The 25,982-nt window shown below is 34.6% G+C and overlaps 1 pseudogene; it reads right to left on the minus strand.

Annotated features, from left to right (window-relative positions):
• Nucleotides 1-17,846: 17,846 nt before the first annotated feature.
• LOC133862504 (heat shock cognate 70 kDa protein 2-like) lies at nucleotides 17,847-24,571 on the minus strand (annotated as a pseudogene).
• Between the last annotated feature and the right edge of the window lie 1,411 nt (nucleotides 24,572-25,982).

Below are 25,982 nucleotides of genomic sequence, written 5' to 3' on the forward strand. Positions count from 1 at the left end.
TGCTAAAGGGTTTGAAAAAGTTGCCTCTTTTTCATTACTTTTCGACGGTGTGTACGTGTCTAATTTTTGCAGTCTCGTGGCTGGCTATATTTAAATCATAAATAAATGGAGAGAAATTATTTTATAACTTATAAGCATTCCTAGTAGCCTCACCAAATTTTACTCACCAAAATAGCTAAAAATCACTTTTTTCTATTCTGGTGAGCCACTTTATTAAAATTCTCCCAGCAGCCTCACCAAATTTTACTAGTCAAATGGAATTTCCATTTAAATAATAATTTTTCAATTTTTTTTTATTATTTATCTATTTAAAACCCACCCTTCGGGGTGGATCTATAACCCAATTTTTTTTCTATCAACTTAATCTTTCTTTCTTTTTTCTTCTGAACATTCTCAGTTTTTAGGGTCATTAGTTGGATTCAGATAAGGTTTACAAAAATATCCTGAAAAACATCTATACTGGAAGATTTGTCTTAAACCAACTCTCTCTCTCTCTCTCTCTCTCTCTCTCTCTCTGCCATGGCTACTGCTTTGTCTACGGCTCTAGATGTCCATTTTACAGGGCATCTCTCAGACACTAAGAGACCCATTATCTTCAACTCTCCACACAGACAACACAGAGTAAGGAGATTTACCATTTTGTGCAGCTCTTCCAAATCTCCCCCAAAGGTGTCTCCAAATTTGACAGAACAAAACCAGAAAAACCCATCTTTATCTGAGCAACTCAAGCGTCTATCCACAACCACCCTCTCTAAACCCTCCAAGGACCAAACCCAGCTCTTGTCCAAGCCAAAGTCCACCTGGGTTAACCCCAGTAAGCCCAGACGCTCCGTGCTCAGAGGTTAGATTTGCAAAGAAATATGAACATTGAGAGAGAGAGAGAGAGAGAGAGAGAGAGAGAGAGCTCGCTGAGATGGGGCGGAGAGGAATCCAAATAGAGGAAGGAGGCTTGATGGAGAGATGGCCGGTGTGGGACTGGACGGACGGGAAGGATCTGGCGTGGGCTCGTTGGACTGCGACGCTAGGGGGACGACAGGCTTGTGGTGATGAGCTCAGGTATCCTGTGGGTGAAGGTGGGAGAAAAATGAAAGAAGAAAGATGAAAAAGTGAATTGCGATCGTGGGAGAGAGAAAATAGAAATAGAGTTGTTGAGTGAAACAACCTGGTCTAATTTGACTAGTAATTTCAGTCATCAAATTTTTTTGGTTAAAATGGTGAGGCTGCTGGGAGTGATGTTTAAGAGTTTTCATCAAATTGGCTCACCAAAATAGCTAAAAAACTAATAGTGTATATGTTTATTATGTTGTCAAATTATTGAAAATTTTTATATAATGAGGAAAATGTTTTCAAATTTATTTTGGATGATAAAATGATTGGTTTTCATTTCACTTAAAAAAAAAAAAAAATAACAGAATAAAAAAAATTACTTGACCTCAACTCAAATTTTGAGATGCTGGTGTGACCTTTTTCCAAAGAGAAATACTAGGGATACTAAATCTTTTACTAAGAGATATGTACCAAGATAATGTGAAACTTATTCATTAGAGATAATTAAAACAATTAATAAAAATAAATGTTACGGATACCAATGAATAAGGTCCACATCATCTTAGTACCAATCTTTTAATAAAAGATTTAGTACCTCTAACATTTCTAAACCGTGGGAGACTCATCTGAAGTTCAAAATCAAACAGAAGCAGATAAGTCAACCATGATCTCCAACAACCCATTGATTTTTGAATTTCTTATATGTTGTTTCAGATCGTTGATTTTGGAACACTTGTGTAGAATTGTGATGGGATTGTAACTCATACTCTGTTACCTCAAACTTTCGACTATTATCTCAGATTGACAGGTAAATTAAAGGTATTACATTGCATAAAATTCTGACAGTTTGACTGCAAAGGTACAATGAAGTAAAAGCACATGTGACATGGCAGGGGGAGACCGAGGAGCTATTCCTCATTTTTTTTTTACTGCAGGGTACATTGACTCAACCTGTAGTTCCATCCTATCCTCTGATCAACCGAGCTATTTCTAATCTTTGAGGCCAATTAAACTTGAATTATGTTCGTAAAACAATTATTTTTTCTTCTCTTTTGGGTACATGAAAAAATCTCTCTTTCTTATCGCCTTGAGCAAAAATGAAGTAGGTGAAGGAAGACCGAGTGAACGGCACAGTAAGGTTTGAAATGGATTCAATACAAGGAGGATTCTTATCCCTAATATTTACGAATGCTTTTCCTCCGATTTCGAAGACCGAGAAAAAATTAATCTCTATTTTTTTTTTTTGATTAATAATAATAAAAAAAAACTAATCTCTTCATTCAAAGCAACTCTCCCTGATGGGGTCAGGTCCATTTGCTCACAGGATTGCTGAAAATGAGGAAGAAGAGGGAGGCCAAAAGTTCGTTTCGTATTTTCGAGCCCCCCCTTACGACCTCAAGAATTGGAGGAAGCCTAATGGAGGGGTCACTGAGCTGTGGATTCATTGAACATTTGAACCCCAACTTTTGCAATCTCTTTGTCTGAGTAGCTGTTGCAGCTCAAAACGTACGTGTCATTTAAAGATAACATTTTCATGAACAATTGATGACTTTTCTAAAAAGAAAAAATAAAAGTCAAATTCAAATTCAAATAGATATTCTCAATTTCCCAGGGTTTGTAGACAATTCATGACTTTTCTAATACTAGCTAGTTACCGAATAGTTTTATGAGATTAAAATAAGAGAAATGATTATTTTTTCATCTCCAATTCATTTTCATTTTTATATATTTGAAAAAGAGATAGATAGGAGATTGATGGGAGATGGAGGAGTAGACATGTTATTTTATTTCAACAACTGAAAAACAGATTGAAAATTGAGATTTGAAATAAGAGAAATGTTTATTTTTTTCATCTCCAATTCATTTTCATTTATATTATTTTTTTTTTCAAATCCAATTTGAAAAAAAGATAGATAGGAGATTGATGGGAGATGGAAGAGGAGACATATTATTTTACTTCAACAATTGAAAAACAGTTTGAAATTTGAGATTGAATATGTATTTTCCCAAAATAATCAAGTATTAATTAGCATAGCATATTGACACAATCACACACACAACATTGAATGAATGTATATAAATTGCAGAAAATTTGACTACGATAACTCCCTTAATTTTAGTTTTTTTTTTTTTTTTTGAAGAAAACTAACTGATCTCATTAAAAAATGTGATTCAACCAGAGCCTAAACAACTCTATAAAATCAGAGATGGAATCTCTAAAACATTTTTAGAGAATAAAAATAAAAATAAAAATAAAAAATCATTAAATACAAGATTGGCTTTAGGTGATGAGTTACTGTTATTGAAATTTGAAGTCCAATAAAATTCATTTAGAAAATAAAAATAAAAGGAAAATAACAAAGCAAATTGGATGGTTACATACCATCAAACTAAGCCAACTTCTAGTATATTTGGTTCACTTACATTACAATGGTAACGTGGTAGGTAAATCCTTTTTTGGTGGTGACAATTAAACCTTGTGAGGACCAGTCACTAGATTCCTCAGTACTGAACACATGCAATCCCCATCCAAAATTCATTGCATCCATTAAAAATCTTTTTCTTTTAAGGTGAAGAAAGTTGTTGATTAAATTCTTACCTATCCACACACACAAAAAAAAAAAAAAAAAAAAAAAAAAAAGGCCCATCATCAATTAAAGTACCCAATAACGTGTTTTGAAGGGTATTTTTTGTTTTTAATGTAAAAAAAATATTATTACGTGACATAAAAATAAAAATTGATTTTTATATTTCAAATTGTTTATAAAATCAGAGATGTAATATGTGTTTAATATGTACCGCAAGTAAAGAATCTACCTCCAAATATATTGATGAAAACCCCTTGTACCTACAAAACTCCACCATAAATAAAGCCGCAAGAGCTTCCCCAACAACTGGATTGGCCACAATATTTACCGAATGACAAAAAGCCGCTTTCACATTTCCACAATAGTCCCGAACTGCGGCTCCAAAGAGCACTGCTACTGAGTAGCAAAATTTCCTGATGAATTCCGGAAATTTTGCCACACTCAAGTATTACCCGGCTCCAAAACCCTGCTTTCCATTTTTAATATCTACTGCCACGTCCCAATTTGCTTTCACCGAACCCTCAAAAGGAGGACACCACTTTATAGCACTAGCCACATCAAGATGCTCTAGATCCCTCTCCACGTGAACTGGTTCTTGGGCTAGCTCTTCAATATTCAACTGTCATCCCTCTTGCCATGCATACCATGTCTTTCGGATGAGAAAACATACCACCATGCACAACATCATTTCGATGAAACCAGAGTCTACGAGCAATCTCGGCAAAAAACTCGACTTCCTCAGGAAGGAAATTGTCAAACATAAACTCCAAAACCTCCAAAAATGAATTACTTGTGTTTGAACACTTTTGGATTTTTTTACCACAATTCCTCCAAACGTCTGAGGCTGAAGGACACGACCAAAGAATATGCATCACAATTTCTCGTTCAGAAGAACAAAAAATACACGAAGGGTCTAGATCAATACCTCTACGCTTTAGATTATCCCTTGTAGGAAGAATATCATGGCAGGCCGGCCCTCCATAAAAGGTTTTTAAGAGAATTAGGTACTTTCATTCCCCATATCCTCTTCAGATAAGATAAAGGTCAGATTGGTACGAACAATTACCATGAGTAGCTTCAACCCACTACAAAAATAAAGGCATTTCTGGACGGTTTTTTTTCTAGACAGTTTCTAAAACCGTCTAGAAAAAAATAATTGTAGACGGTTTTTTCAAAACCGTCTGTAAAAAATTTATTATTGACGGTTTTATTAAACCGTCCATAAAATTGCAGACAGTTTTAACTAAACCGTCTAGAATTTAACATTTCTAGACGGTTTTGGATGAAACCGTCTAGAAATTTATAGACGGTTTCATCCAAAACCATCTATAAATGTTATTCTTAGAGAATTTTATGGACGGTTTGGTGAAAACCGTCCATAAAATTTCATTTCCAGACGGTTTCATTTAAAACCGTAGGAATTTTTTTTTTTCCTTGCCATTTCATCGATCTGTATGATGTCCCCAAATTTAACCCCATCCATCCAATTTTTCTCACAGCCACAATCACAACTGCCCATTTCCTTTACAGCCAAAAAAACATATGTATAAAGAAAAAACGATCTGGCCTGAAACATCACAACCGGCCATTGCAGATCTGCGATCGGGGCGAGAGTGGTGACGGCATCAAATCGGGAGAAGAGGGAAGGAGTCATAGGGAGGGAGGAGATCGATCTGACTGCGCGTTGAGGGAGAGATCGACGATGACGACTCTGTCCCTCTATCCGGATCTACCGACCCTGGGGTCCATGCCGCACTTCCCTGGCCCACTCTTCCCAGCCGTCCGCCGCATCTCCACGCTCCCCAACTCCCACGCCCCTCCAAGGCCGTTCGACCTCTGCGTGTTCGTCACCAACGGCGACGGTCCCTCCTAGCCCTATCCTGCCAGAGGCAGAGCAGTCCCGCTCAAACCCAAGCAGCGCAAGCCCGAGGCGTCGGATTCGAGCCGCCGTGGCCGTTCGATCGACGGGAAATTGCCGGATAAAACACGCCACTGATCCGTTGTTGATGCAAGTTTTTAATTATATAATCAATTATATTAATATAAAGTGAACCCCCCCCTCCCCCCCCAAAAAAAAAAAAAAGTAGAGGAAGTCTGGACGGTTTGGGCCAAACCGTCTGGAATTCCGGACGGTTTTGTCCAAACCGTCTAGAAATTCATTTACCGACGCTATATCCTAGACGGTTTTAAACCGTTCAAAATTTGCTTCTTTTTTTTTTTGTAGTGACCCTTTCTTTTTCCATATGATAAGCATTTCGAACTGAAAAATTCCCCGTAGTACGTAGTCCCCCTCCATATCATCAAGTCATCATATCGACTTAAAGGAATTTTTAAAATAATATCAACTTCATCCTTCACGAAAATAGCCGTAATTAATTGTCCATTCCACCACTTCAAATCTTGATCAATAAGCTAAAATTTAGTTTAATCTATATATTTATATATTAAAACATGCTAAAATTTATTCTCATAAATGCAGTTTAAAATGAAAAATATAAAGAAAGAAAAAAAACAGCAAAAAGAAAACTTGTATTGTGATTATCGAAACATTAATAGAAAGTTAGCATAAATTTTTATATTGTCGGTGTGATACACTAATACTTATTATATTTCAATACAAATTAGTTAGAAAACTTGTGTAATTCTGAACATTAAAAAAAAATACACAGCAATTTTTTTTTTTTTTTTTTTAAAAAAAATTTCACTCAACATTGTAACTCTTTTCACTTTTTATATCACATCAACAATTTTTTGTTACTATTTAAATAATAATAATAAAAAAAACCCTTTACAATATAATTTTTTTTTTTTTTCACCTTTCCATATAAACTATTTCTACTTTATATCACATTAATCATTTCTAGCTTACTACCATTAAAAAAAAGGGGGTTGCCTGTAAAAGTCCATGGGCATTATTCAGAAAATCTTAACGATGTAGGACACTTTAGCCCACTCACGTGTGGCAACTAATGGCCAAACAAGTGGAAAACAACGAGAGGGAAAGACACATCATCGCAAGAAACCTGTGGCTCTGATACCATGTAAAAGTTCATGGGCATTACTCACTCTCAGAAGATGCCTTGAGAGAGGAGGGGACACAATGCCTTATAAAGTACCCAGATAAAGAAAATCTTAACGATATGGGACACTTTAACATTGCCAAACGAGGCCTCAGTATTTTTGCAATTAAATACTATTTCATTCAAGAAAAATACGGAAATAAAAAACAATAATAATAATAATAATAATAATAATAATAATAATAATGTGAAAACCGTGGGAGACTCATCTGAAGTTCAAAATCAAACAGAAGCAGATAACTCAACAAACCCATTGATTTTTGAACTTCTTATCTGTTGTTTCAGATCGTCGATTTTTGAACACTTGTATACGTTGAGTTGTGATGGGAGAGTAACTCATACGGTGTTACCTCAAACTTTCAACTATTACACTACAAAAAAAATTGTTTTTCGTCACTTGCAGGTCGCCACGTGTACGGTCACTGTACACGTGGCGAACTGTTGGCCGCGTGCAAGTGGCCACGTAAATACACGCGGTGGACCCGGGTGAGACTAACTACGCAATTAGCAGCGTGTATTTTAATACGCACGGCCAATTGGCCGCGTGTATTAAAATACGCGCGGCCAACTGTTGGCCGCGTGTATTATTATACACGTGGCAATATGTTTTTTTTAAAAAAAAAAATTAAAAAAAAAATTTTATTTAATTTAAATCTGTATTTAATTATTTTTTAAATAATTGATTGTATTTTTAATTTAGTTCTTTATTTTTAGAGGAAAAAAAATATAATAACTGGGAAAAAAAAAAGAAGAAGAGGAAAACACACGTACGAACAAGTTCAGTAGAGAGAGAGAGAGCGAGAGACAGAGAGATATAGAGAGAGAGACATGGAACTAGATACAGAGACAGAGAGACAGAGAGAGAGAGAGAGCGAGAGACAGAGAGCGAGAGAGAGATACAGAGAGAGAGAGAGAGACAGAGAGCGAGAAAGAGAGAGCGAGAGACAGAGAGCGAGAGAGAGATACAGAGAGAGAGAGAGAGATACAGAGAGAGAGAGAGACAGGGAGAGAGAGAAAGAGAGAGCGAGAGCCAGAGAGAGAGAGAGAGAGAGAGAGAGAGAGAGAGAGAGAGAGAGAGAGCGAGATATAGAGAGCGAGAGAGAGATACAGAGAGAGAGAGGGAGAGCGAGAGACAGAGAGAGAGAGAGAGCGATACAGAGGAGAGAGAGAGAGAGAGAGAGCGAGAGAGCGGAGAGAGAGAGAGAGAGAGAGAGAGAGAGAGAGAACACACCGTGAGAGAGAGAGAGAGAGCGATACAGTCTACAGATCGAGGAGAGAGAGAGCGATAGAGAGAGAGAGAGAGAGAGAGAGAGAACGTGTATATTTGTAGTGGTTTTTTTTTTTCCGTTTTGAAACTCTTGTTCAGGGGCGCGCGGGACATTTCCCGCGCGCCACTGCCTTCAGAAATTCTGGCCGCGTGGCTTTAGGCCACGCGGCCAATTATATTATACGTATATATATATATATATATATATATATATATATATATATATATATATATATATATATATATATATATATATTCAGAAAATTCTGGCCGTGTGGCTTTAGGCCACGCGGCCAATTATATTATATGTATATATACATATATTAATATATATATATATATATATATATATATATATATATATATATATATATATATATATATATATATATATATTTAATAAAAACAATTAGCCACGTGTATTTAATACACGTGGCTACTTGGACGCGTGTAATAAATACACACGGCCAATTGGCTGCGTGTAAAAAATACACGCGGCCAATCGGACGCGTGTAAAAAATACACGCGGCCAACTGGCCGCGTGTAAAAAAAACACGCGGCCAACTGTGATGCGCCCCCTTCTAGCCACGTGTACTGTATACACGTGGCTAATTGGACGCATGTCTACAGTAACAGGTACTGTAGACACGCGGCAAATTGTAAGGTTTTTTGTAGTGTTATCTCAAATTGAAAGGTAAATTAAAGGTATTATATTCTTTAATTCTTTGATTACTCTTTTTTTCTTTTATTCTATTCTCTAATTTTTGCAAGTACTCAATCTCTTTATATTTCTTGTTTGAAAACAAGAACTCTGAAATCTTTTTCTCTTTATTGTTTGAGAACAAATAGTATGGAAAATTCAATATCTAAATTCCAATAAGTTCTTTTTATAATATCTCAACAAAGAAATCAACCCATGTGTGTAATATGAGATACCCTTCTTTTAAGAAAAAAAAAAAAAAAGGCCTGAAGAAGGGTGTAACTTGGCCAAATGGGAATAGTCGAACCACTCTAAGGCCATAGAGGTTGATCGGCCTCCCCTCTGACCGGCCGGCCTATGTGGAAGAGGAAAGGATTTTCATTTTTCAGGTGGCAGGGGCTGCTAAGTAGAGGTCGGACATGAAAAATGTGGATTTTGATGTTGCTAGGAACGTGAATTTTCAGTAGATTTGTATTTGGGAGTTGGAAGGAGCTGAGACTGAGGATATTACTTGTGATATAGTGGATAATGTGGAGGCCTTATGTTCTATATGGCCTACAAGGAGTGTAGCTGTGGAGGTTCTATCGCGTAGAAACCAAGGACTCGGCCACCTTCTATTTGGCCAACAGGAAAGCTAAGCCACTTTCATTGGCAATGGGTGGCTCGTCTACCCTATTTTTTTTTGTTTTTTGTTTTTTTTTTTTTTTTATAGAAAAAAGAATAATTTTTAATTTTTAGTTTTATATATATATATATATATATATATATATATATATATATATATATATATATATATATATATATAGGTGATGCGTGTCATTGCATAATTTGACTTAACATGTGGCATATTAACGGAATCCGTCAAAATTTTAGACAGAAGTTGATAGTAAAAACTTATTTGCTATTTTAGCATAACACAAATAGTTATCATAACACTTTTATAGCATATACCATATGAAACTTATTGCAAATCAGCGTAGTTAATTGTAGAGACTAAATTTACATTTGTTCCAAAAGAAAATTAGTTTTATCTTCAAGACAAGTCGCAATTAATAGTAATTGACTCGGTGGACATGTTTTCGCATATAGCAGGCAAGGATTGCATAGACCATTGTTAGATTTGGCACATTAAGCTCTCCCATTTCGAAACATGTAGTTTAGGTTGACATTTGTAACATGCATCAATCCAATTTACTTAGAATTTCAATTTGTATGAAAACTGTTTGTGAAGATTAAACTGCATTTGCAAGAAACCCAACTGGAAAGAACGAACGGCTAGAAACATTTTGGAAAAGTAATTACCAAATCTGTTTCTGTAATTTACTTGGGAGTGTCATGCTAAAACATTCAAGCAAATAAAATATCCTTCTTTTTATTTTATTTTTTTACCATGTTGCTGAAAAGTTTGTTGAGTCATTTTTTTTTTTTTTTTTTTTTTGGTGGCATTGAAAATATTAACAATTTTTTGGTAGTCTTATGGAGTACGTGAACTTTTTCCACTTAAATAATTACACAGATTTTGAATAATTGAATATATAGAAAATTTTACAGAAAGTCATTCGAGCATGTATATTGCACATAACTTGGAACACGTACATGTTATTGGAAATCCGAAGCTATATTAACATCCAAAAATAATTGTGTTGATGAAATTAATAAATAATTTTCTTATAAATGGAGTTTCAGGAGAGGTTACTCGATCGCGCGGTATCGTAGATGGGGAAACATACACTCCCAAAGTCCAGCGATCAGGTTTTTCTTCAACTCCACCACAAACATATCACTTGTTTGTTTTCTCCTTGGCTTGTTAAAAGAAAAGCCGTTAGTTTTGAAAATATACATTGTTGGGAATAAATTCCACTCAACTCGGTCCAAGGACGAGACATCAAGACTTCTGGGAAGTCAAATCTCGGGAGATAGACACTTAACAGCTATTTCTGAGAAACCAGGTATTAGTTATCCCAATAAATTTAGATTAGGACTCTACTCTAAGTTAAATTGAAGTAAGAATCATAATCCGATTAGCAGTCCTAACCCGATAGAATTGGCATAGGACTCTTAGTTCAAGTATAGTTTTATCAGTAGTCCTATTCCCGGTAGAATCGGTATAAGACTCAGGGTCCAATCAGATCAGAAATCAAATAAGAGATCAGATCAGAAGTCTAATAAAGAATCAGATCAAAAGTCTATAATAAAGGATCAAAGTCCAATTAAAACTTTGACAGCAGTTCTAGATCAATAAGGAGCAGGAATCCTAATTCAGGTTTCACTCTACTTCTTTATCTATAAATAGGCACATACCCCAAATATAAACAGAAACGACTCAGTATTTTAAGTACAAAGCATTATTTTCTTAAAGAATATAATTTAGGCATTGAAGTAGGATCCCGAAAGAGTCCCTAGTTTTGAAGACAACCCCTCTTCAGCTCTTGGCTGTCGAGGAGGTGGAAGTCATCCTCCTCCTTCCCCTCTACTCCCCTTTTCCACTTTCTCCTTCCTTTTCCCACCTCTTTTGAGGCTAAATCAACCTCATTGGAGGTCCTACCCGTCTCGTTGGAGACTCTCTCCATCAAAACTGTCGGCTTCTTCTCCACCTTTGACCATTTGTTTTCCACCTTCTCCAAACTAGCAATCCTCCTCTTGAAGTTTTTAGATCTTTTGTTTTTCAAAACAAGATCTGTCAACTTCAGAAAGCTTCACCCTCAAACGCGCCTCTCCATTTCTTGACTGGTGTTTCATGTTCTTGTGCTGTTATTTTCATATTGGGTTTATTGTTGGAAAGCTTGCCCCTCTTGATCTTCATTGTAACCCTGCTCCTTAATAAATGAATGCTGTATTTATATATATATATATAAAATAAAAAAAAAAAACCTCCATCCTTCCCAAGACTCTACCATACTACCATGTTGTCAAAATGGTAAAATAAAGGAAAAAATAAACATAACCCCCTCAAACTATCACCTTACTGTTAATGTCCTCTGTAGCACTCTAGATTTTAAACCCTAAAATAGAGCATCTTAAATTAGAATTTAAGACTAAATAAAAAGACTGGCACTTGATCTACTCAACACTCTTCAATTTTCTTTAATGCACCTCAGGCCACTCTCAAGCCGAACTCATATAAACTCAGTTTGACTCGTATAAGTTCGTAACTTTGTAATGATAACATTTTAATTATTTAAAAAGATAAAAAAGAATTATCTTTGTATATATATATATATATATATATATATATATATATATATATATATATCTATATCTATAATGTAATGTAATGTGTGTGTGTGTATGATTTGAGTTAATTTATCTAATTAGCTTAAATAATAAAATTTTAATAATAATTAGTATAGATATTTACTTTATATATGTAATAAATAAGTTAATTGTATAATATCTTTTTTTTTTTTTTTTTGAACAAAGTAGCATGTGTTACCCAATATGTTGCTGAAAAAGCCCAAAGGCTTACATCATGAGAAGGAGGTACAAGACCCCTACAACTCTAAGTCAGAAGGATCTGACTTAAAAAACAGCTGCCTTAGCAGAAACCCAAACCTTACAAGAATTACATTGAAGCCTCTCTTTATATTAACGCACACTCTCAAAATAAAAGAGGGCCTATCTAGCATTTAGCCACTAAAAATTTCAGTAAAATTTAAGCAATACAAAGACAGATTGTACTAGAGAAACAAAAGAATGCACAACACAACAGCAGAAACACCCAAAGCAGGAAGCCGGCAGTGGAGAAATGGCCAACACTCTGCCGGAGCAGCGGCGCGTGTAAAACACGCGCCGACACCGGAAGCACCCAGCAGCAAATCCGACGCCATAGACTCCAGGCGCCGACAAGCACGGCTTAAAACGACGGAGCGTGGCCTTCACGCGCAGTCAGAGCGTAAAAACTCTCTGGCGCGTGAGAACCATGCACCGATCTCCGGTGGACCACGCGGCTGAAGCTCCCGGCAGTAGGGGCAAAAGATGACGGGGAACACAGCTGGGTGGCGCGTGTCTAGCAAAAGTCGACTGATGTGCGTAAATCTGGCTTCGAAAACCGAGAGAAAACAAACTTAAAACCCGCCAAAACACTTTGTCGACGACACCGGAAGCCAGCCACTCCCTAAACCGGACTTCTTGAGTTGGATCTCACTACCAAAACACCAGAAGAAAGAAACAACAAAACCAAAAATAAACACAAGCCACCATAGCCCAAAAGAGCTAAAGGAAAATCAGTCACCACCGGTTCAAACCGGAAGGAACAAAATCTTTACAGCTCAAAAGGCTAAGAGAGAAGTAAAAAGCACAACCGGGAGGATGGAGGCATCCCTCCTCCGGCCAGACAGAAAATTCACTGAAGACTCTCTCTCTCTCTTTTTTCTGGACTCTCAGATCTCTCTAGAAGGCAGACGTTTAATGCTCTGTTATGTTGTAATTGTTGAATGACAAAAGAATACAACATACAATCGGAACTTGCAGACTACTGTAGAAAGCCGATTTTGGTCCGTGCCTGTGCACCTTTCCGTGTACTTTCCGTGTATTGGTTTGGAATTTGTATGATCTCTCGTAGTTTCTTCTTTGAATGTTTCGCTTGGTATTGGAATGCGGACATAGTACAGGAATTCATTTCCCGGGTTTTAGTTGGGCTTCAATATCAGAGAGGATTGTGGCCCACTATATATAACAGTGAACTTTTCCGGTCTGGCCCTCTGTAATGCTCTCCACTCTTTTTTTAATAGACATTTAGGTGTGAACTGAACGTTGACCAAGGAAACCTAGATAGACGGTAGGGGTAAAAACTCGAAGTTGGATTTCGGTTATTTGCTAAAATTGGTAACTGAGTAGTTAACCGAGTTTATAATAACTGACAGTTACTAGTTAATACCCGGTTATTAAGACCAGGTACTGAAATTTTAAAACAATGAATTTAATAAGCATAAGAATACACATACAAAATAGAAAATGGCATCAGAAAAATAGAAAATGATTTGTTGTCAGCACAAATTATCAGTATATCAATAAGCGGTTTAGTCAAACTCCTCATCTGCCATTTCCAATATATGATTTGGCTCACAAATCTTAGAAATTATTCTGCAAAATAAGGAAATTTAAAGAATAGAAATAACATATGAGAGTTTCGGAATGTCTATTTGACACCAAGGCAAAAACACTGAGAGTTTGCAATAGATTGGTAAGCCTCATATTCTCTCCCTGCATCAGTTATATCTCTTCGAGCACTCAAATGACTCAAATCTACACAAGGAGAGGGTAAAACAGATGCACTACAATTATACAAATAACAAAAGTTTTCAGACGAAAAAGTTATAAATACCAAAAAGAAGTGAAGAATGCAATGAGTAAGTCAAAGAGAGAGCCTCAGAGCCAAACCTCAAATGGACTATGGTCTTGACACTTGACGGCTGAGGGCTGAGGCACAGATATAGAATGCGTGAGAATTGAGTGAGGCGGATTCGGTGGAAAGGAAAAGAATGAGAATCAAAGTAAAATCTAAGGGCCAAGGCTAATTTAGTAATTTTATTATTTTAGTTTTTTAAATTTAATTTTTTTTTTTTAAAATTTTTTTGAATATATATATACACCAAGTCACCGGTTAAAACCGGTATACAAAAATGCTAAAACTAGTAACCCCTCCGGTAGAGCTGGTTACCGGTTATTTCCAATTGGGTACCAAACCGGTTACCCGATTACCGATTAGCGGCCGGTTATAACTCCGAATATAAAGTTTGGATTGCCTGAAATAAGGGATTAGTTTATGACTCTTACGCCAAGCATCATGTTAGCTTAACCGGTATAGGCTGGCAAATTATTTTTCTATTTTTTCTTTAAAAAGTCAACTTCATTTTTATACACTATAAGATAAATTTAATAATTTTTATAAAAAAATTTAAAACTTCTTTCTATTTTGTATCAGATCAATCAATTTTATTTTTTATTTTTTCATTTTTTCTTTCTATATATATAATAACACTATCAATTTTTACTTTTTAGGTTGTTGAGTAAATTCGGATACCTAAGTCTATTTCTATCTTTTTGGCATTATGTATATCGTTAAATTCATTAATTTTAAATTCTTACTATGAAATATATATATATATATATATATATATATATATATATATATATATATATATATATATATATATATATATATATAAAGTACATGTGACACTCAAATTATCATTTTATTGTTAATATCTTTTAAACTATTAATTGTATAAATGTCCTGTCATAAATTATCAAAAAATGTTCAATGTTATTCTAGTGACAAAAATATTCTTCATAAAATTATTAAAATAAATTAAAAACTAAAAAATTATTAAAATATATATATATATATATATATATATATATATATATATATATATATATATAATTACAAAAATTTATACAAAAAATAAAAAATAAAAAACTTGTTTTTTTTTTTTTAAAAAAAAATTGTTTTTATTATTTTCAGTTTTTTTTTTTTTTTTTTTTTGAAAATCTTTCTTTTTTTCGTTTTTTTAATTTTAATTTTTTTTTTCGTTTTTTTTTTAATTTATAAGGATATTTTTGTCTTATTAAAAAAAAAATTTGGGTCATTTTTCTCTTTTTGTTGGTCTTAGGGGGACATTGACAATTTTTTTTTTTTTTTTTTTTTGAGGGGAACATTGACACAATTGGTAGTTTGGGGGGATATGAGTACTTTCCCATTTTATTTTTTTTTATTAATTCTATTAAAAAAATTATAAGAATCATATGCTATTAAAAAATATGTGATTCTTACATGTTAAAAGACATATATCACTTTATTAGATTAGTTTGTATGGATCAACTACAACTAGTTATAGCTAATTTATGTTACCAACTAGTTAGATTGGTTTGAGTAAAAAATTACCAATATTCAACTAGTTATTTTAGCAAAAAAAAAAATTGTTGAGTTGTTATAATGATTACCAAATTTAGTGAACATTGCACATTCACCAAACGTTAAGAAAATAAAAATATAAACATTTTTTATTCTATTATTTTCTCTACTCTCTTCATTTTTCTCCTCTTAAGTACATTCTCTCCACACGAATTTTTAAAAATATAACTGTTAAAAAAATACAAATTTTGAAAAATATAGACGTTAAAAAAAATATTTTTTTTTTTTTAAAAATATGATAGGTAGAAAAAGACAAATTTTGAAAAATGTGGCCATTAGAAAAAAAAAAAATAATAAAATAAAATAATAAAATAAAAATAAAAGAAGAAAAAGAAAAAAGAGTTTTTTAAAATATGACCATTGAGAAAAGAAAATTTTTTGAAAATATGACTGTTATGAAAAGATAAATTTTTAAGTATAGAAAAATGATATAAAGTCATCTCCTACCAATCTCATTATTGGATTTGTGAGACCCACATTATCTCTTACAAATCCGATGATGAATTTAAAACTTGATTAGAAATGAGTAGGATACTAGGAGATGGTTGACATTGATATTGAAGATAAGCCGGATAAATTCTCCCATCCAGTTAAGAACAAATTAACCACATGTTAAAGGAGGTTGCTTAAGGTACTAATGGAATGGAATAAGGCCCATAAATACTTAGCAGTACAATTAAGACCTCTTATATAAAATAAATATTTTGAAGGCCTCAATTATGAAAAAAGATTAGTCAATATTTTTACTGAAGCCCCAATTATGATAAAATAAAAATTAAAATTAGTACCGGCCAACTGAAATATGGAAAGAATTCAATGCGCAAGATATTAAGATTTTAGAGAAAGAAAATAAATATGGAAAATTATTTAGTTTCAAGAAATTAAAATCAGTAGACGAATAATTTGCAAAAAAAATAAAATGTCCTTTTTTTTTTATTATTAGCCAAAAAAAAAAAGTCCTAGTCTTTAAAGTTTTATCAAATATGATGTTTATTTGGTGGTTTGGATTTATTATTAGAACCGAAAGTCTTAAAAGAAGTTTTACAAATATAAGAAAGTACTCAAATTAATGTACTAAATTTTATAAACAGACTAGATTCTTTTTCAAATGTATCTACCTACCACTTACATAAACAACTGCTTCTGTGTGAAGAAGTTTTTTAAGAATAAAATTGATAAAATCGTATTTAAGATCGTGCATTTACTCTTGTTGCCCACTTGCCCGTGCTTTTAACTACTACAAGGTTTGATCTTAAAAAATAAAAAACAAAAACAAGGTTTGAAGCTTTTTGAGTCTAGGCTAGTCTAGCTGACATGGAATGTTTGACTGGAACTCTTGAGTCTTGACAAGAGTTCCAGAGCAGATGATATCCAAGGGGCATAAGAACTACGTACGATTTGATGCTTAATGTCCAACTGGGCATCAGCTGCTTCTTTCCTTTACACTTTTTTATCCCTTATTCCCTTTGGTTTTATTGGATAACCCTAGCTAGCTTGGTTGCCTCCAAGTTTTGTTGTCTTTTTTCGGTTCTTTTGAATAATTTTTGTGGTTATTTGCTTGATTTTTGCTTGCAAATACTCTGTGCGAGCTTAGGCCAGGGAATTAATTACATAATTTGATCTAACATGAAACATTAACGAAATTCGTCAAGATGTTAAACGAAATTAAGTTAATAGTAGGAACTTATTTGTTATGTTAGCATACCACAAGGAACTCAATATTATACCACATAAAGCTCCTCATAAATCACTATAATTGCATAGACTAATTTTACATTATTTCTAAAAGAAAATTAGTTTGATCTTCAAGACAAGTAGCAATTCATCGATGGACATGTTTTCTCATATAGCAGGCAATTAAGGATTGCATAGACCATGGTTAGATTAATTAGGCACATTCAGCTCTCTCATTATTCGTGTTTAATTCATTAATGAAGTAACGTTTCATCATTGTTGGCTGGGGTTTAGGCCGGGCACAATATTTCGAAACATCTCGCTTAGGTTGACGTTTAAAACATGCCTCAATCCAATTTATTTAGAATCCCAAAATCCAGGTCAGGATTTACTTCGATTCCACCACAAACATCAACGTTTCGCATCATCATTGAACCTTATCATCGGAGCGGACATATACTCAAAGTTGTTGTTCTAAAACGCAATGAAACATTAACATTCGCATCAACAATGGCAAAGCCATAAATTACACATCATATTTCAAATTTTCCAACTGCTACCGAACAAAGCCACATCAAAACACACACTGGCAACAAAAATACACAAAATTAAGTCTCGACAAATAAAGTCGGGATACTCAATATAAAGTTCCTTGTATCCATTGCACTAATAAGGTGCTATAACGGACTCTAGTGTCCTAGCTGTCATCATCAAAATAATTGTCATCTTTTTTATGAGAGGAGCTGGTCAATTACTTATTGTCGTCTAGATATCTTTGCAATGATGGGATTGCAGATTAACTCGAGTCCAATCAGCTTGTCCTCAAACTCATCTGCCTCCGCATGCTGGCTACCACCTAACCAGCGAATCACATGCTTAATAGCAGCTTCAATCTTCTCCTTACCAGCAGCGTCAACCTTGTCACCAATCTCCTTATCATTGACAATATAATGCTCCTCATTTTGTATGCATAGTTCTCCAAAGCTTCCTTAGCGTTAACCTTCTTCCTGTGCTTATCATCTTCAACTTCGAATTTCTTTGCGTCCAGGACCATCCTATGAATCTCTTCGGTGGATAGCGAAGCCTTGTAATTTGTAATTGTAATATTATAACTTACGCCACTAGTCTTCTCCACGGCAGAAACATTCAAGATACCATTGGCATCAATCTCAAAGCATGTTTTCATACTAGCGACACCCTTGGGTGCTGCAGGAATGGGGGAAAGCTCAAATTCTCCCAGCCAGTTGTTATCCACAACTCTTACTCTCTCACCCTCATAAACATCAAACAAAACAGAAGTTTGGTTGTCATTAACGGTAGTGTAGTACCTCCCCATCTTGGTGGGAATGGCGGTATTCCGCGGAATCACAACAGACATCTCACCTTCAAGGATCTGCGTTCCAAGGGACAGAGGGGTAACATCCAAGAGCACAATGTGTTTAACTTTCTCATTACCCATACCAGCCAAGTTTGCAGCTTGAATAGCGGCTCCACAAGCCACAGCTTCATCTGGATTGATGCTCTTATTAAGCTGCTTTCCATCAAAGAAGTCTTGCAAAAGCTGCTGCACCTTGGGAATCCTGGAAGAACCACCGGTAAGAACGACATCATGGACTCCTCCCTTATCCATCTTAGCATCAGTCAAACACTTTTTCACAAGCTCAACAGACTTCTTGAACAAGTCCATATTAAGTTCCGCAAATCTGGCACGAGTAATACTTGAGGAGAAATCAATACCATTATCTAAAGATTCAACTTCAATGGTAGTCTCAGATGCAGAAGAAAGAATCCTCTTTGCTCTCTCACAAGCAGTTCTCAACTTCCTTAGAGCTTTGGCATTTCCACTAATGTCCTTCTTATGTTGCCTTTTAAATATTTCAACGAAGTGCTTTAACATTCTGTTGTCAAAGTCCTCACCTCCGAGGTGAGTGTCTCCAGCAACGGCTTTCACTTCAAAAGTACCATCGTCAATGGTAAGTAAAGAGACATCTGCAGTACCACCACCCAAATCAAAGATCGATACATTTTTCTTATTAATGGCCACCTTGTCAAGACCGTAAGCAATGGCTACGGCCGTTGGTTCATTGATTATTCGCATAACATTAAGTCCGGCAATGCTTCCAGAATCCTTTGTGGCCTTACGCTGTAAGTCATTGAAGTAAGCCGGGACAGTGACTACAACATTTTTTACAGTTGTGCCAAGGTAGGCCTCTGCAATATCACGCATCTTTTTTAAGACCATGGATGATATTTCCTCTGCAGCAAAATGCTTCTCTTCACCCTTATAATTGACCACAATCATTGGCTTGTCAGTAGGACCTTCAATGACCTTGAAAGGCCAAAGCTTGATATCGTTTGAACTAAGGAATCACTAAATCTTCTACCAATCAACCGTTTTGCATCTGTAAAATAAATAAGAGAAAAAGGATAAAATGATTCAACAAGACTAAAGTAGAAGAAGCAGCGAATCTCAATATTGACGAGTTTTTATAATTGGCATGCCTTTTTATTTTTACTAGCAAATTGTTATCATGGCATTGGACAATATTTAGGGTTTGAAAAGGAGTTTTTGTTGTTAGTACATTCAATATACCTTAAAAAAAAAAAAAAAAAACCAACCGGCATATTAAGAATTGGAATGAAAGACAGACACAAGATCAATGTAGCCTCGTAAGTAAAAGTAAAACAATTTATATGACCAATTTTCTTAAGAAGTGATTTATTTTTGTCAAGATCATCTATTTTTTGGGCCAAGATCAAATTCGATGATGATGTGAATTGTGAAATATATGTAACAGTTTCCAATACTAGCATATGATTGGTTGTTAGTTTATTTTATTTGTTATTATTTTTATAACAAAACAATCATAAAGAAAGTGCATTTTTCAGCTCTTGATTGAGTTTTGAATTGAAATTGGACATCTAGATTTATAGTTTTTAGGTCCAAACCTCTAATAAATACAAAGGATTAAAAAAGAAAACTCAACATTTTTTTTTATAACGAGGAGAACGTTATACGCATGACCCACCAACTAGTACTGTGATAATTTTTCCCTAAAATATCCAAATTACCTCTAAAATTAATATATATATATATATATATATATATATATATATATATATAAAGAAAGGAAAACTAAAGATACAATTTAAAAAAGAAAAGAAGAGGAAGTCGCACGGGTGGTTGAACCATGCATCCCAGCCACCCCTCAAGGCTGAGGGTTGATCAATCAGACCCTTAGCCTTCCCTTTTTTTTTTAAATTACATTTTTTTTATACAATTTTTTAGGAGTAATTTGGATATTTTAAGTAAAAATTAACACGTACACATGTAACGTGATCGATTTTCCTTCCATTTTCACGCCAGAAGCTAATGAAGGGTATAACTTGTAAATGAATGGTAGTCTGAGAAGCCTAAATAACACCTTATTAAAAGTTTGAAGGTATCTTTACAAAATGTGTGTTAGTTTGGAAGGTTAAATGTAGTTTTCGAAAAAAAAAATTAGAACACTTTATATAATCAACTTTTCTTGATTTCTTTGTTAGTCAAGATCATCCATTTTTGGGATTGAAATTCAACGGTGATGTGAAATATAAAACACTTAGCAATGTCACGAAGGTGAATGGTTATAAGTTTAGTAAGTTTTATAATTATTCAATGATGTAAAATGCAATTTAGCACAAATAAATCGGGCAAAGAGGATGTTAAGGTACAAAATTTGGCAATTGTTGGGATACAATCAACGTATAGCTATGAGAATTATTTGGGATTACTAGCATTGATTGAAAAATCCAAAATCAAGGCCTTCAAATTAAGTATCGAGGACCAAATTTAGAATAGTTTGATAGAATTACTTGGAATTAAGGTCACATACCTTTCTTAAGCAAGAAATAAAGTCCTCTTAAAAGCAGTGATTCAAGCAATTCCAACTTACAACATGAATGTCTTTCAACTACCAAAGAAACTTTGTAGGAAAGTTAGTTTGATAATGCTTAAATTCTGGTGGGGCTAAAGGAGAAAGAATCAAAGATTCATCGGATGGGCGGGGAAAAGAATGGTTTTTCGAAGTCTTCGGGTGGTTTGTAATTGAGAGACTGAGCTAGAATGTTTAAATACAACATTACTTGCTAGCTAAACTTCCTTACTAATACAGAAACCTTGGCCGCTATGATTATAAAAGCAAAGTACTATCTAGATGGAACTATTATGGAAGCAAGCTTGGGTAGAAGACCCGCTTTTGCTTGGGGTAAGTACTATTTAATCTCCTTGTAATTAATCTTTCTCAAAGCTAGCTGGCCGAGTGGCCGGACTTAATTATATGGAGAATCAAAGATGGGACATTGGTTAGAGCATTCACAAATGGATGATTTAAATTTCCATCTATTCTAGATACTTAAAATCCACTTTTTGCTGGTTTAACTGACCACTTTTAAAACTACCCTCCAACCAATTATCTAAATTTCTATCTATTTTATTAAAATAATTATTTTTATTTTTATTTTTTATTATTTTTGTTAAAACCTCATATCCATTCCTCTTCACAAACCCAAAATCATCTCTCACAGGCATTTCATCAAACAACAACATGTCTCTCAACCCAGTCGACCTTCACCGGCTCAAGCTTCAAAACCCGAAAACATCAAACACAGAGAAAATGCAGAATTATCACATAGACACCATAATTCACCACACCATAATCAACTCACCAGAAAATCAAAATCAAAATCAACCCACAGTGAATTCGTCATCAACCCAGTATCAAAGAAAGATGGTGAACCAGAAATGAAAATCAATTAAATGGGTGACTAAAACTGGGTTCTCTCCGCAACAATGCCAAGCTGTTGATCCTGAACCAAATGCCAAAGCACGTACTTCTGATTACACATCCTCAAGCTTCCAACCAGGACCAGCTTGCACAAGTCAACAACCCAATAGGTTCCGGATCAGAGCCCCAAAATTCCCATAACGATTGAAACCCTCAAGCTCCACACACCTCATCCATAAAAACTTGATTAAAAAAAAAAAAACCCATCCTTCCAAATTCCAATGGTGGTTCAAAATCCCACAAAAACCCATAAAGAAAAAACACAAATTTCCACCTAAAATCCCCCAACCAGAACCACAATAAAAAATCAACTGCCAAATGGGTTTCCAAATGAGAACCCAATACTCTCAACACCAGCCAAAACAAAGAACAAACCCAGAAAAGAAATCCCAGAGAAAACAGAACGTCTACAATTACAGAATTTGAAAAGGGAGAGGCATGTGAGAGTAATTAATATGTCAGAGAAATTGATTTCTTGGGTGACGCCGACTTTAGAGTAAAGATTTGGATACAGCATAGACGATCGACTTCCTTGGTTGGAGGCAAGCAAACTCCATGAGCGAGTGAGAGAGGGAGGCGGGAGAGTAGATAAATGGTGGAGGGAAATAGGTGTTGCATTGGGAAGGAATCGAAGGAGAGAAATAACAAATAAACAAATCTTCAACAAATCTAGACTAGCTTTGGGATAGAGAAGCTGATGGAGGAGCCTTTTTGTGGGGTTTTTTTTTTTTTTTTTTTTTTTTTTTTTTTTTTTTTTTTTTTTTTTTTTTTTTTTTATGTATTGTAGATTTACAGTGGGTTTTACACGACCCACTGTGCATGGTCTTAGAACCAGGAAAGATAAGAGGCTGCCTGGAACTTGTTTCCAAATTCTCCAACGCCTGGTTGCCCCCTTTGCGGCACTGAACGCCACTGCTATGTTCGAACCCCTCTATTACGGTTTTTTTTTTTTTTTTTTAAAAAAAAAAAAAGAAAAAAGAAAAAAGAAAAAAATTAGTTGTTTTCCTTTATCTTTTTGGGATAATTGCACCACTATTTTTTATTTTTTATTTTTTTATTTTTTTATTTTTTTTTTTTATCTTTTTGAGATAATTGCACCACCATCTTTGGGTTGGCCTAAATTACAAATCACAGTCTATGATACAAAAAGTTGATAAGGATCCCTGTGGTAAATCATAATTACGAATCATTCCTGAACCCGTTTTTTGTCTACCAACTTAACATATTCTATTAGTTTGCCACATCATACATAATAAGAAATCGACACGTGGCCACCCCAGGCCTAGGGGAGGTCGTGCGCCACCCCCATACATGGCCAAGCCACCCCCGGTAGCCATCCCTTTGCTATTTTCTATTTTTTTTTTTTTTTATAAAAAAATATATATATTTAAAGTTTTATTTATTTATATTTTTTTATTGTAATGGACACGTGTCGATTTTTTATTGGGTATGACGTTGCAAACTAATGGAATCTGTTAATTTGGTAAACAAAAAATTGGTTCAGGGAGTGATTTGTAATTTAGGCCAACTCCAATAACCAATGATACAATTATCCCCATCTTTTTTACTAATTTGTTTTTTTATTATTATTATTATTATAAGTCACATATGGCACAATATAATTAGTGTTGACATAACATATAATGGATTCTATTAAAAATTTTAGAAAAATTATTAGTTTTATTTTCTTGTACACCTCTTGTATAAAAACAATAACACCAAACACTCCTCAATTTTTTAACACTAAAGATTTATTTGTTTTTTAAAAAAAAAAACCTCGTAGAGCTATTTCTCACAACCTCCAAATCCTCCGACCAAGAATGCATTTAAAATAAAAAGAAAAAAGGCAAACATTCCGTTAATTCGATTCCTATCAAAATTTAAAGCTTCAATTTCCGCCATTTTTTGGATGAAACTAGAAGAATGCAATCAGATGTGGGTAGAGACAGCCAGGTTCTTTTTTATTACTACTTAAATACTAGCTACCGGATAAGAGATTCATAAATTTGGACGTAAAAGAGCTAAATAAATATGGCTAATTATAGACTAAAAATTACCAAAGATGGAGTTTATGGGATTCCTGGCCACTTGGTTCTTGGCTGCCTCACCGACCAAACGCTCTTTGTCAGTGAAGGCAACACAAGACGGCGTCGTCCTGTTGCCCTGATCGTTCACTATTATCTCCACTCGATCATGCTGCCACACACCCACGCAGGAGTACGTCGTCCCCAGATCGATTCCTATCGCTGGGCCCTCTCCTTCGCCAGCCATTCTCGACGTCTGGAAGATAACGGAAATCAAGGAAGTCTCTGAGTGAACGGCAGTGAAAGCTTCAAAATGGACTAAATACAATGGATCGGCGTGAAATTCAAGTCGGACAGTTTTAGGTGGGAAAAGCTTCGGATCGAACATCTCCACCCGAAGGCGAGGGGTTGGATCCCAATTCGTCTGTAAAGTGTAACGAACAAATTCGCCTACTTTTCCATCCTGAGTGCGATGCTCAACTGTGACCATTACCACAAATTGGAATGGCGGACGTGCCGAACTACCTCAAACCGGCCTCTTGTATTTTCTTTTCACTGTTTTTCCTTTCTATTTTATATTTTATTCAAATTTGGAGGTATATTGATATTGAAGATAAGCCGGATAAATTCTCCCATCCAGTTAATTAAGATCAACAAATTAATTAACCACATATTAAAGGAGATTGCTTAAGGCCACTAATGGAATGGAATAAGGCCCATAAATACTTACAACAATTTTAAAGGCCGGCCCTCAATTAATTAAAAAAAAAACGATTAGTCAATATTTTTAATGAAGGCCCCAATTATGATAAAAATAAAATAATAAAAAAAAACATTATCAATTGAAATATGGAAAGAATTCAATATAATGCACAAGATATCAAGATTTTAGAGGAAGAAATTACAGATGGAAAATTATTTAGTTTCAAGATATTAAAATAATTAGACGATGATAATTTCCACACAAAAAAAAAGGTCCTAATCTTTAAAGTTTTGATCAAATATGATGTTTATTTGGTGGTTTGGATTTATTATTAGAACCAAAAGTCTTAAAAGAAGTTTTACAAATATAAGAAAGTACTCAAATTAATGTACTAAATTTTATAAACAGACTAGATTCTTTTTCAAATGTATCTACCTACCACTAACATAATTTTAAAGAAGTTTTTTTAAAATAAAATTGATAAAATCGTACTTAAGATCGTGCATTACACTTGTTGCCCGTGCTTTTAACTACTATAAGGTTTGATCTTTAAAAAAAAAAAAAAAAAAAAACAACATCTACAAGGTTTGAAGCTTTTTGAGTCTAGCTGACAAGGGATGTTTGACAAGTAGACTAGGACTCTTGACAAGGAGTGCCGGGGCAGGTGATATCCAAGGGGCGTAAGAACTACGTACGATTTGATGCTTATTGTCCAACTGGGCATCAGATGCTTCTTTCCTCTATACATTTTTATTGATAAAGTGCCTTATATTGTGAAGAGATATATAATTTAAGCACTTTATAAGTTATAGATATTCATTTTCTCTCAAGGTATCTTTTGAGAGTGAGTAAGGTACATGAACTTTTACATAGTTTCAGAGTAGATTCATTGGACGATGATGGGCATTTACCCTTCGGTTGAACACGTGTTTGGCCAAAAGTTACCACACGTGAGGGGGGCGTATTAAAGTGTTCATATTGCCAAGAGATACATAATTTAGACACTTTATAAGTCATAGACACTCCTCCTCTCTCAAAACATCTTTTGAAAGTGAATAAAGTCCATAAATTTTTACAAGCATCAACTGCATATGAAGCCACACAACCAACTGTCAATGTGGCTTCATAGTTCATATGCAGTTGATGCTGCCGTATTG

This window comes from Alnus glutinosa, chromosome 3 (assembly GCF_958979055.1).
Source record: "Alnus glutinosa chromosome 3, dhAlnGlut1.1, whole genome shotgun sequence".
NCBI lineage: Eukaryota > Viridiplantae > Streptophyta > Magnoliopsida > Fagales > Betulaceae > Alnus > Alnus glutinosa.